Below are 13,172 nucleotides of genomic sequence, written 5' to 3' on the forward strand. Positions count from 1 at the left end.
ATACTGAATCAAATCGAGGAGAAGAGATTTTTATGGCACAGCACGAGTAAATGAAGGAATACGTTACAAGACACTTCCTGAGATATCAAGGAATGGGTAATTTGATAGAGGGACGAAGTACGGCAGATAAATTGTAGGGGGCCGTCACGCCTTCTCTACAAGGCTTCTCGGAAGTCACCGTACCACTAGAGCGAAACAGTACGTTGTTTGTTGGAATACTTGCATAAAAAAACTGTCCCGCGGATCCGTGTCTGCAACATCAAACTTTAAGCAGCGACGTTTCCATGTCCTCCTTGACATCTTGCGAACATTTCGAAACGCTTCCTGAACACTTTTGCGATTTTTTTTTTCGTTTTGTATTGTCGTTTGGTCAGTTGAGATTTAATTATGCCCCAAAACAAGTTGCCTGGCGTGGTACAGGCAGTGAGGGCTTCGCGGAGGCCCTTCCGGTGGGGCTCGGGATGTTGTTGAACCACGTCCAATCCATCGGGCTCGAAATTGTTCATCGTGGCACTCACGCACCTGAGTAGCAAAGTCTGTTGGAACTTCGCCCTGCTGCAACTACAAACATTCCAGGTCCCCTTCTTTTCGAGCTCAGTTATTAACCACATTTCCAACGTGTTGTAACAACAATTTCCATTCACGTACCCTTAAAGATGTCGTCTGAACGGGTATCATTATGACATCCCGGCACAAAACGCGAGACCGATTCCTTTCCAACTCTTGCATGTAACGAGGAGTTTCGTTGGATCAGAAATCCAGATTGTGAGCTGTGGTAAATCGGCGTATTCTTCGGAAAATAACGCTCTTGAGACAGACCCGGCATTTGGAAAATCTACCACCCAAGCATAGCAGGCTGCAAATACCGTCTCCATGTTTTATAAACATCTGTATAAATCCTTTAAATTTAAAATATTTTCGTTTTATTGTAGTCATGCTTTGCTGATTTTGGTACGCGTAGTTCTTTTGCGAATGGATTTCATTGGAGACTGCTCACTTGATTGAACGGCGGTGGCACATTTCTTCTCGCGCTTTCTTACGTCCACTACTGCGGCCTTTCTTCAACACGGTCTGAAGCAAACGCAAGTTTAACCCAGTCAGGCAGGGTTTCATTACGAGGTGTAGCCTTGCCGCTTGTAAATCCACTCATTATCTCTAACATTGTCTGTCCTTTCTTTGGACGTTCATGTACTGACATACGCGCCACTAATCGCTTCTTAAACAGTGTAACGCTGTCCATTAGCATCAAACGTGCTTCAGAGCTGAAACAACGCAACACTGGCACAAAACAATAGAAAACTGACAACAATGCTTTTTGTCAGATTCAGAAAAGGATGCCAATAAGGCAACTATTTATTTCCCCAATTGTGCAAAGTCAGGAAGAGTACGAGGACTTCCTTGACACCCTAACAGCAAACAGGTTCAAGTAGTGGTAGGTTGCAGTAGTTACTCGGAGATGACGAGGCTTGCACGGGACAGAATAGCTCTGAGAACTGTATCAAACCAGACATTACATTGAAGGCCACAACATAGGAACTACTTCTATACTAGTGAGCGAAATGGCGCAGTGGTAATACTCGGGACCCTTATTCGGAAGGAGCATGATTGGAATCTCTTTCTAGCTGTACATGAAAGAAATTAGCTGGTAATGTTGCATAATTCCTAGGCCTCTACTTCCTATGTCAAGTACCAACCGACATAGCCATACAAGCCGGCCTCCGTGACCTAGCGGTTCTAGGCGCTTGAGTCTGGAACCGCGCGACCGCTACGGTCGCAGGTTTGAATCCTGTCTCGGGCATGGATGTGTGTGATGTCCTTAGGTTAGTTAGGTTTAAGTAGTTCTAAGTTCTAGGGGACTGATGACCTCAGATGTTAAATCCCATACTCCTCAGAGCCATTTGAACCTTATTAATAAACAATTCCCAAGTAAGTACAGGAGTTCACATTATTTTGCCTCTCCCCTGTACTTGTCGTGCTCGCAAGAAGACGTCTCAGTGCAGAGGGCAGGGCCATTAGCCCGCTGTAGGAGGTGGTTGGTAAAAGTGACTGACTTGGTGAGGTTTAACAGAAGCCAATAAATTCCATTTGTTTTCGCGAGACTTTGAGTTTTGTGTTCTTTCCTGACTTTTTCCATACTGAATTTAAATTATTATCCTGTTAAATGTTCGTGGAGATCAAGACCGGAAGTTGCTAGGAGCCGTGTGTGAACTGTTCTGTAGATTTTCCACTGCTGTGGTCGCATTTCTGAACCTTGCTGAAAGCATTGAGATTGCTACACGGCACTAGTTACTGATACTGAACCACGGACAGGCTTAAGCCTGCCTCACGGGTCAACGCAGGCCTGGCGATGCGTATTTAAACTGATTTCGTAAGTGTAGCAGTGCAGAGATCTGATCTCGGTTCGCCAGTAGATGTTTCCGAGTAAATCTGCCCAGCAAACCCATATCGAAATTTAAGTCGCATAATTTATCTCTCACGCCCCACATCGCTAAGAGTGTGTGGATTCTGGCCGCGAGTGCGACTTGGCGGGACGTCACAGAAACTCCGGGGACGGACGAAATAACGTTTCGAGACGCAGGCGGCGGCTGTGGACAGAAGCGTTGCGTCGCCGAGAGCTCCCCTGTGTCCCGAATTCGATAAACACGGAGCAGTCCAGCGCGACACGTGCCTTACCTGCGTTGTTGACCGTCGAACACAACCATCTCATTACTACCACTGTTCACGTTATTTTGCCTGTCCCCTGTAAGACACTCTAATCATAAGACGCATAACCCTTGTCACTTGATATTTTTCATTGCCAGCATCCTACAAAGTACCCCTTTGAATAAACTTATCAGTTTCTCATAGCCCATGTTTTTGTCGGCCATCATGACCAAAAAAAAAAAAAAAAAACTACTCTGAATTTCAGCGATTACAGTCCGAAATCTGTACGTTAGGGCAATGAGATAGGCTATATTGTGACAGCGCACGTAGTGACATACTTATTTCACAGGCCAACGAAAAACTTTTTTACTTCGGAAGTTGATCTTTATAGATTTTTATAAGCTGAATCCAAATCTAGCCTTAGTTTTTCGTATCGCCCATAGTTTTCGAGCAATGTGCTTTTTATTATATAGTATAAAAAGCCTATGCTATACGGTAAACAGGGAAATTAATTAAACGCTTTGTTACAACATAAGCATGGTTTGTATTTACAGTAAGCTGCTTAAAACAATGATATGTGTTAATAGAGGTTTCACTTGTCAGATGGAACTGGTTTGTATTTTCTTTCTCTTTTTTTTTTGAAGCTTTTGTGTAGCTTTTTCTACGACGAGTAGCTTGCTGAACTTCTCGGTGAAGTGACCAACAGTAGTCCCCCATCATGTGGGTGTTCCAGCGGCCTTGGTAGCGTTTTTCCATCACTTTAATGTCCTGCTGAAAACGGATGGCGGACGGAAGGTTCAAACTGGTTCAAATGGCTCTGACCATTATGGGACTTAACTTATGAGGTCATCAGTCCCCTAGAACTTAAAACCACTTAAACCTAACTAACCTAAGGACATCACAGACATCCATGCCCGAGGCAGGATTCGAACCTGCGACCGTAGCGGTCGCACGGTTCCAGACTGTAGCGCCTAGAACCGCTCGGCCACTCCGGCTGGCGCGGGCGGAGGGTTTGGGTACCTTATTACCTTCTTGTTTTTCGAATTATCAACACTGCAAAGGTAGCAATCATCGGAATGATTTCTTGGCTCCTTCCATATCATAGGAACAGAAAATCTAAAGGCTTTTTTCTGCTTTTTGGACCATTTTCTCAGATCTTCAACACACTCATAACATACCTTATGCGGCGCCCAAGATTCATATTGATCACCAAGTTTAGATCCAAAGTATGATAGATAAACATTTTTCACAAAGTCTGTAATGCTTCTTTGGTTTTCACAAATTCACAACAAATATAACAAAAACTGTCAGCAGAGTTTTTACAACCACGACAAGAGATTGTACAGAGCACATGTACGGTAACGTGAAAGTAAGGTTAGCTTGACAGTAAATAAAACATCTGTTAACACACAAATAGAATCGACCTTTTTTTGCCAGCAAATGTTTTTCAGCAGTGCTACCAACGTCACCTACATTCGTTACACCGCCTTTTTAAATTATTTTAACTATATAAAAGCTGTTAAATTCTTTAAAAAATCGCTTAATTTAACTGTAAAATGTGAAGAAATGGTGGGTGATACATTTTGTAAGTATCATATTTGGATTTCCTGACAGATAAAACTGTGTGGCGGACCGAGACTCGAACTCGGGACCTTTGCCTTTCGCGGCCCTATGTTTGAAAAGGTTGGTCGTCTTCGGACGATGTGGGTTGCCAACGGAATAGCGTGATAGCGTTACGGAGATGTTTAGTAAACTCATGTGGCAGATTCTGCAAGAGAGGCGTTCTGCATCGCGGTGTAGCTTGCTCGCCAGGTTTCGAGAGGGTGCGTTTCTGAATGAGGTATCGAGTATATTGCTTCCCCCTACTTATACCTTCCGAGGAGATCACGAATGTAAAATTAGAGAGATTCGAGCGCGCACGGACGCTTTCCGGCAGTCGTTCTTCCCGCGAACCTTACGCGTCTGGAACAGGAGAGGGAGGTAATGACAGTGGCACGTAAAGTGCCCTCCGCCACACACCGTTGGGTGGCTTGCGGAGTATGAATGTAGATAATGTAGATGTAGAATCGACCGATATCGGCGCCACAGTGACCGCGGCGTAACGAGGCAGCGGCGCGTGAGCCTCCGCCTCTTGGCAGCGGGCAGGTGTCACAGCGCGGCAGCTGACGTGGTGTGTCAGCCAAGGCAGGGCAGGGCGAGGCGTGGCTGCGTGCCTTTGCGCACCGGCCGCTCGCTGATTCACGGGGGAGCGGCCCGCCCCCAGCACTGCGCCCCAGCTGCTGCCGCGTTCCACACGCGCGCCCCGCTGCACCTGACCCACACCGCGGCGGGTGGCGCCCGCTGCCAGTGTGTGGTCCTCGTCTCCAGTCTGACAACGTTTTGGGCGCAGCTCTGCACGTCAGTCTGTCCGTTGCGAGCCTCTTCGTATCTACATAACTGCTGCAAACATCCCTCTTATTTCGTTACCGTCAATTACGACTTCTTTTTAAAAAAATAGCGTATCTCGAAGAAATAAGAGGAGGAGCTAAATTATTTATGTTTTCAAACAGACGTAAATGTCATGTGTCTATCTACATCTACGTCCATCCTCCGCAAGCCACCTGACGGTGTGTCGCGGAGGGTACCTTGACTACCTCTATCGGTTCTCCCTTATATTCCAGTTTCGTATTCTTCGTGGAAAGAAAGATTGTCGGTATGCCTCTGTGTGGGCTCTAGTCTCTCTGATTTTATCCACATGGTCTCTTCGCGAGATATGCGTAGGTGGGAGCAATTTTGTGCTTGACTCCTCGGTGAAGGTATATTCTCGAAACTTAGACAAATGCCCGTAACGAGCTACTGAGCGTCTCTCTTGCAGAGTCTTCCACTGGAATTTATCTATCATCTCCGTAACGCCTTCGCGATTACTAAATGATCCTGTAACGAAGCGCGCTGCTCTCCGTTGGATCTTATCTCTTCTATCAACCCTATCTGGTACGGATCTCACACCGGTGAGCAGTTTCAAGCAGTGGGCAAACAAGTGTACTGTAACCTACTTCCTTTGTTTTCGGACTGCATTTCCTTAGGATTCTTCCAATGAATCTCAGTCTGGCATCTGCTTTACCGAGGATTAATTTTATATGGTCATTCCATTTTAAATCACTCCTAATGCTTACTCCCAGATAATTTATGGAATTAAGTGCTTCCAGTTGCTGACCTGCTGTATTGTAGCTAAATGATAAAGAACCTTTCTTTCTATGTATTCGTATCACATTACACTTGTCTACATTGAGATTTAATTCCCATTCCCTGCACCAAGGGTCAATTCGTTGTAGATCCTCCCGTATTTCAGTACAATTTTCCATTGTTTCTATCTCTCGATATACTACAGCATCATCCGCAAAAAGCCTCAGTGAACTTCCGATGTTATCCACAAGGTCATTTATGTATATTGTGAATAGCAACGGTCCTACGACACTCCCCTGCGGCACACGTGAAATCACTCTTACTTCGGAAGGACTTCTCTCCATTCAGAATGACATGCTGCGCTCTGTTATCTAGGAACTCTTCAATCCAATCACACAATTGGCCTGATAGTCCATATGCTCTTACTTTGTTCATTAAACGACTATGGTGAACTGTAGCTATGTAGGCTGGCGCGCACTGGCTCCTTTCCTGAAGAGCCAAAGAAACTGGCACACCTGCCTAATATCGTGTAGGGCCCCCGCGAGCAGTCTGAAGTATCGCAACACGACGTGCCATGGACTCGACTAATGTGTGATGTAGTGCTGGAGGGAACTGACACCATGGGTCCTGCAGGACTGTCCATAAATCAGTAAGATTACGAGGGGTTGGAAATATCTTCTGAACAGCACGTTGCAAGGCAATCCAGCTGTGCTCAATAATGTGCATCTCTGAGGAGTTTGGTGGCCACAGCGCAACGGCTTAAACTCAGAAGAGTGTTCCTGGAGCCACTGTCTAGCAATTCTGGACGTGTGGGGTGTAGCATTGTCCTGCTGGAATTGCCCAAGCCCGTTGAAATGCGCAATGGACATGAAAGGATCCAGGTGATCAGACAGGATGCTTACATATGTGTCACCTTTCAGACATGGTTTCAGAAAAATATTTTTCTTGAGAAACACAACTAGCTCTTTGACTCATGAAGTAATAAGTCCTATCGACAGGGGATGTCAAATTGATTCCATATTTTTAGATTTACAGAAGGTTCTCGACACCGTTCGTCACAAGCGTCTTCTACCCAAACTGCGTGCCTACGGAGTTCGCCTTAGTTGTGCGACTGGATTCGTGATTTTCTGTCAGAAAGGTCACAGTTCGTAGTAATAGACTGAAAGTCATCGAGTAAAACTGAAGTAATATCCGGCCCTCCGTTGTTCCCGATATATATTAACGACATAGGAGACAATCTGAGTAGCCGTCTTAGATTGTTTGCGGATGATACTGTCATTTACCGTCTTGTAAAGTCATCAGATGATCAGAACGAGTTGCAAAATGATTTAGATAAGATATCTGTATAGTGCGAAAAGTGGTAATTGACCCTGAATAAGGAAAAGTGTGAAGTTGTTTTCGTGAGTACTAAAAGAAATCAGCTAAATTTCGATTACGCGATAAGTCACACAAATCTGAAGGCTGTAAATTCAGCTAAATACTTAGGGATTACAATTACAAATTACCTAAATTGGAACGATCACATAGATAATATTGTGGTTAGAGCAAACCAAAGACTGCGATTCATTGGCATAACACTTAGGAGTACAGGCCTTCTAAAGATACAGCTTACATCACGCTTGTCCGCCCTATTCTGAAGTACTGTTGCGCGGTGTGGGATCCGCATCAGGTGGGACTGACGGATGACATAGAAAAAGTACAAAGAAGGGCAGCTCGTTTTGTACTATCGCGAAATAGGAGAGATAGTGTCACAGACATGATACGTGAATTGGAGTGGCAATCATTAAAACAAAGGCGTTTTTCGTTGCGACGGGATCTTCTCACGAAATTTCAATCACCAGTTTTCTCCTCCGATTGCGAAAACATTCTGTTGGCACCCACCTACATAAGGAGAAATGATCATTAAGATAAAATAAGAGAAATCAGGGCTCGCACAGAAAAATTTAAGTGCTCGTTTTTGCCGCGTGCCGTTCGAGAGTGGAACGGTAGAGAGACAGCTTGAAGGTGGTTCATTGAACACTCTGCCAGGCTCTTTATTGTGATTAGCAGAGTAATCACGTAGATGTAGATATAGACGTATCAGCTGACCCATATCACTCCAACTGCACACGCCCCACACCATTACATAGCCTTCACCAGCTCGAACAGTCCACTGCTGCCATGTAGGGTCCATGATTCATGGCATTGTCTCCAGGCGAGGCGTAAACCTTTGTGTCGTGCAGTCATCAAGGATACACGAATGGCCCTGCGGCTCTGAAAGCCCATATCGATGACGTTTCGTTGAATAGTTCGCACACTGACACTTGCTGATATCCCAGCATTGAAATCTGGAGCAGTTTGCGAAAGCGTTGCACTTCTCTCACGTTGGAGGTTTGTCTTCACTCGTCGTTGGTCCCGTTGTTGCAGGATCTTTTTCCGGCCGCAGCGGTGTCGGAGATTTGATGTTTTACCGGATTCCTGATATTCGCAGTACTCTCGTGAAATGGTCGTACGGGAAAATCCCAACTTCATCGCTACTTCGGCGATGCTGTGTCCCATCCCTCGTGCGCCGACTATAACACCACGTTCAAACTCACTTAAATCTTGATAACCTGCGCCAGACACTTGTTGTCTTATACAGGCGTTGCCGGCCGTAGCCCCGTATTGTGCCTGTTTACCTATATCTGTATTTGAATACGCATGCTTATACCAATTTCTTTGGCGCTTTAGTGTGTTAGAGTTCTGTTACGTGTGTGTATGTGCAGTATGGGTGAGTGTAAAGGACGTGTGTGTATAATGTAGTGTCATGTTCGTGTTGGAGATGTTTAGAGAAGGGGGAGGGTGAAATCCGGTCCTGGCACATAGCCTACTGCACCAACGGTGCAGCCGAGTTTAACGTCACCATCAACAGTGTCACAGGCCCTCACTTCGTGCGAAGAAGTTTGGAATGTAATGCAGGAGATTCGCGCAAATACAGGTGATCAGGAGCTTGACGCTACCACCTCTCCTACACTTGTTGTCCAAATACTGGCGGTGAAAATTTCATTCACCACCAGGACTGGAACCGGCTTAACGTCGAGTCGAGCGCCAATGCACAGGCGAGCGCTAGCGACGGAGGCGGATTGAAATCGACGTTGCAATAAATGGACACGGTTTCTACTGATCTCGTGTTGATTGTCCGTCAGTAGCCATTTTCTTTCTTCGCACGTTGGACTGGATGATTCCCGGTTCCGAAAACGATTTAACGATTAATATCATTGACATTACTAAATGAAATGTCACATGAAGTCGGTCTGAATATTCCTCACTTTATTCATTCCTTTCAAATTCTTACAGTACTCCCTGAACATACCCAGACGACACGACGTCTGACTCCCAACCGACAGAATGCTCTACACGAAAGAGCTTACATTAAAGTTGTTCCAATGTCTCCATCTCAACATTTTAGCATAACTAGAAGAATTTTACTTACAACACATATTTGATTTAGCATTTTCAAACGTTTCAGTAACCAATACCATTAGTTACAAACGTATTATAATGCAGAAAATTTCTTAAAGAACAAAATACTTGAAGAATTTCCAAAGTATACGAAAAATTCTTGAAGTAAAGTCACATAGGGGAAGACACAATTCACAAAAGCATTTCGTATTTATATATGTGTGTACTTATAAAAAAACTTGATAATAATGAATAACAAAGCACAGATCCAAAAACTCTTACATGAAATATTTATGTACGTATAGTTTACTAAAATGGTGTTTCTTGTCAAAACAAGTACAAATAAACCTGCAACATTGAGCACTTTCATTACAAGTTACATCAACTCTAACGTGCTTACTGTAGTGAAGCCTTCGTCTTCCTCCATATTTTCACCATTCACACATCCCCCCTTTACGAAACTGGCGATTCCTTCGTGGCTCACAGCGTGTCGTATTAACCACTACCTACTTTCAGACAAGTGCCCCCTTAAATGCCTATTCTGCCCAGTTTGATTCACCACCTGCCAGTTAGTTATCCTATCTACTAGTCTAATGTTATACATTCTTCTCTATAACCAGTTTTCTAAAGCCAGTACGCTCTTCTGTTCTGTAATGTTTCACTTCCGTTATCTCGTACAAGGATACAATCTAGACAAATACCTTCATACAATACTTTCTTAAGTTAAAATTTGTATTCCGTGTTAACAAATTTCTCTTTTTCATAGATACTGTTCTTGCCATAGAGAGTCTGCATCTTATATCGCCTCTGCTTCAGTCACAGGTAGTTAGTTTACTGCCAAACTAATAGAGCCCATGTACTACTTTTGGTGTCTCATTTCCCGGTCTAACTCCCTCGGCATCTCCTCATTTAATTCGACTTTCGACTACGTTCCATCATTCTTGTTTTACGTTTCTTGATATTTATCTTACAACCTCTTTTCAAGACACAATCCACTCTGTTTAAACTGGCCTTATAAGTGCTTTTGCTGTCTCTGGCAGAATTAAAATGTCATCTGCAAACTCTATCCTTTATATTTCTTCTCCCTGGACTTCTCTTTTCAAATTTCTCCTTGTTTCCTTTCACAACTTACTCTATGTATCAATAGAATAACGTCTTTCTCGCTTTCCAATTACTACTTCCCTTTCAAGCTCTTAAAACTGCTGTATGGTTCTGTACAAGTTGTACATAACCTTTCGCTTCCTGCATTTCATCCTGCTACATACAGAATTTCAATCAACTTTTCCAAAAGCTTTCTCTAAATCTACAAATGCTGTAAAACTCTGTTTGCCTTTCTTCAGTCTGTCTTCTAAGATTCGTCCTAAGAGCACTGCAAGACACTGCAAAAACGCGGCCACTCGCAAACATACTCCGCAGCCGAGTCAGCGATATGACAATACGCTTACAGCAAGTTAGCTTCGACATAGAATAATTCAGGTACTAAATGGAGAGGATATACAGAACTATTTGGCCAGTTAAGATGGATCTGCAGTTAAAGTGCTCGACTGTTGTTATGGGAGAAGCGGGGTTCAGACCCCAGAGTTTTCATGAACACTTCTTAAGCACAGTGCTACTTTCATCGGGAGAGGCAGAGAAGTCTCGTGGGAGAGAGACGTTAGCTGAGCAGGTTCTCCCGTTACCGAGGATTCCCGTCTGAAGTGAGATTCGTTTCTCCAGGGATTTCTTGTCGCTATGTTATAAAGCGGACGTACATTTCCTTTCTTTCTTCTATTGAGTTAACAGATTCAAACTACCTCCAACGTACGGGCATTCAATATCTGTGGCCGTGATGCGCGCCTTGTCATTCACTCGAGAAAAGTTTCTTTTGTTTCCCGCAAAACACAAGGCTCGCTGTAACACATATTTTGTAACCATGGCAGATTACGTGCGAGATAGTGGGTCTGGAAGCGGTTCATACCAAAATAAATTTTTTTGTACTATTTAATTTATTTTCTTATCCATCTCGTGAAATATATACAGCATAATGCTTATCGTCTGTTTTCTGTTTTTCCAGATCTAATACTCCACTCCTCGACGTCATGGGCCAGTTTCGTACTTGCTCGTCGTCAGCTTTAACTCAGTCTAAGATCGTTAACTCCTAAACGGAAGTGGATTCACTCGGCTAGGAGTGCTCCAGCGTCATCAGTCTGAGGACACGTGGCGGCTGCATTTTTCTGTACACGGCAAAGTAAGTGCCTCTTTGACTTTTGTTTATAGTCTGTAAACAGTTTTAAACCATTAGTTAGTTACTCCAGGTGTGGAACATGTTTGTGCCCATAAACGTGGAGCAGGAGAGAGAGCGAGAGAGAAAGAGAGAGAGACAGAGAGAGAGAGAGAGAGAGAGAGAGAGAGAGAGAGAGAGAGAGAGAGAGCGGGTCTGATCTCCAGGAGGCCTTAATGGTGACACCTGCAGAACCAGTTTTCCAGAGTTTCTCCGGCAACCGAACCTATGTCGAAAAAAATCAAAGGAGCGCACTGGGTTTCGCAAGCTGTGATCGAGATTTGAAAGCGATTCAATAAGTACCGTAATCTTTAATTTTTTTTTACACAGCTGAAGCAGCATCCTACGGATGAAATCTTCGTGAAGAAATAATAAAAATAATAATAATAACTAAAGAAGCCTCGGACAAGCGCCGTCATGGTCGGGGACGACGCTTGAACCCTATGCCCGCCCACAATGGTAACGACACTGCTAGCCAACTGGAAAATGATTTAAATCCAAATAGAGGTGTTTTGCAGGATATGCTTCCTGCAACCACCCTAGAAGGAAAACAAAGAGAGGATGAGATGGTCAGATGAAGTTAATCGACACATCATGTTCTGTTATTACCAAGCAACAAACCTAGGAACCAACACAACTGGATACAGATCACAAGTATACACAACATTTATTACCAGATACCTAGAATTAAAATTTTTAACAGAACAACGACTAGCTGATCAGATCCGTGTAATAATCAAAACTAACAGGATACCCCAGTCAGAATTAGAAAACATCAAACAACAAGTACAACAAATACTAGAACAAAATAATGTGCAATCAGAAGAAGAAGAAAATACAGTAACGGACTCAAACATCCCAGAGAAAACAAACAAAGAACAAAACGCGTCAATTAAACAATCAGAGGAAAACGACATCTTAAGACAGCCACCAGAACAAGCACAAATAGAACACGAAGTTCAAAATGGCTCTGAGCACTATGGGACTCAACTGCTGAGGTCATTAGTCCCCTAGAACTTAGAACTAGTTAAACCTAACTAACCTAAGGACATCACAAACATCCATGCCCGAGGCAGGATTCGAACCTGCGACCGTAGCGGTCCTGCGGTTCCAGACTGCAGCGCCTTTAACCGCACGGCCACTTCGGCCGGCAGAACATGAAGTGACACACATGTTAGATATAGAAGAAAAATTTCAGCTGACATATATAGAATACAAAGACACAAATACAGACATTAGACCATTCTTGCATAGACCACCAAATAACCCACAAGTCGAAACAACAATGACAACTATCAACACAATCATACACAACAAAATAAATGAAAACACAACTATGGAAGAGTTACAACTACTGGTTTATGTAGGAGCACTCACTACACTAAATATACACACTAGGCAGAGATCAGAACCAACCAACACACAGAAGAAACCCACAAAACCAGCATGGCAACACAGGCTACAGATCAGAATAGAAAAACTGAGAAAAGACATCGGACAGCTAACACAATTTATAAGAAATGAAATATCAGACAAAAAACGAAAAAGGTTAGGTAAAATCTCACAACAAGAAGCAATAGAGCAATTAGATGAAAAGAAGCAGAAATTACAAGCATTGGCCAAACGACTTAGAAGATACAAAAAAAGTAAAAATAGAAGGAAACAAAACCAAACATTCAACACAAAC

General features: G+C 43.6%; 1 long non-coding RNA gene across 1 annotated transcript in view; it reads left to right on the forward strand.

Moving 5' to 3' along the window:
- Positions 1-13,172, forward strand: part of LOC126480886 (uncharacterized) — a 296,109-nt gene that overhangs the window by 126,468 nt on the left and 156,469 nt on the right. Inside the window, exon 2 of the long non-coding RNA XR_007587474.1 lies at positions 11,279-11,452. This is a non-coding gene — a long non-coding RNA (uncharacterized LOC126480886). The remainder of the gene's footprint in view (positions 1-11,278; positions 11,453-13,172) is intronic.

Source organism: Schistocerca serialis, chromosome 5 (genome assembly GCF_023864345.2).
Source record: "Schistocerca serialis cubense isolate TAMUIC-IGC-003099 chromosome 5, iqSchSeri2.2, whole genome shotgun sequence".
NCBI lineage: Eukaryota > Metazoa > Arthropoda > Insecta > Orthoptera > Acrididae > Schistocerca > Schistocerca serialis.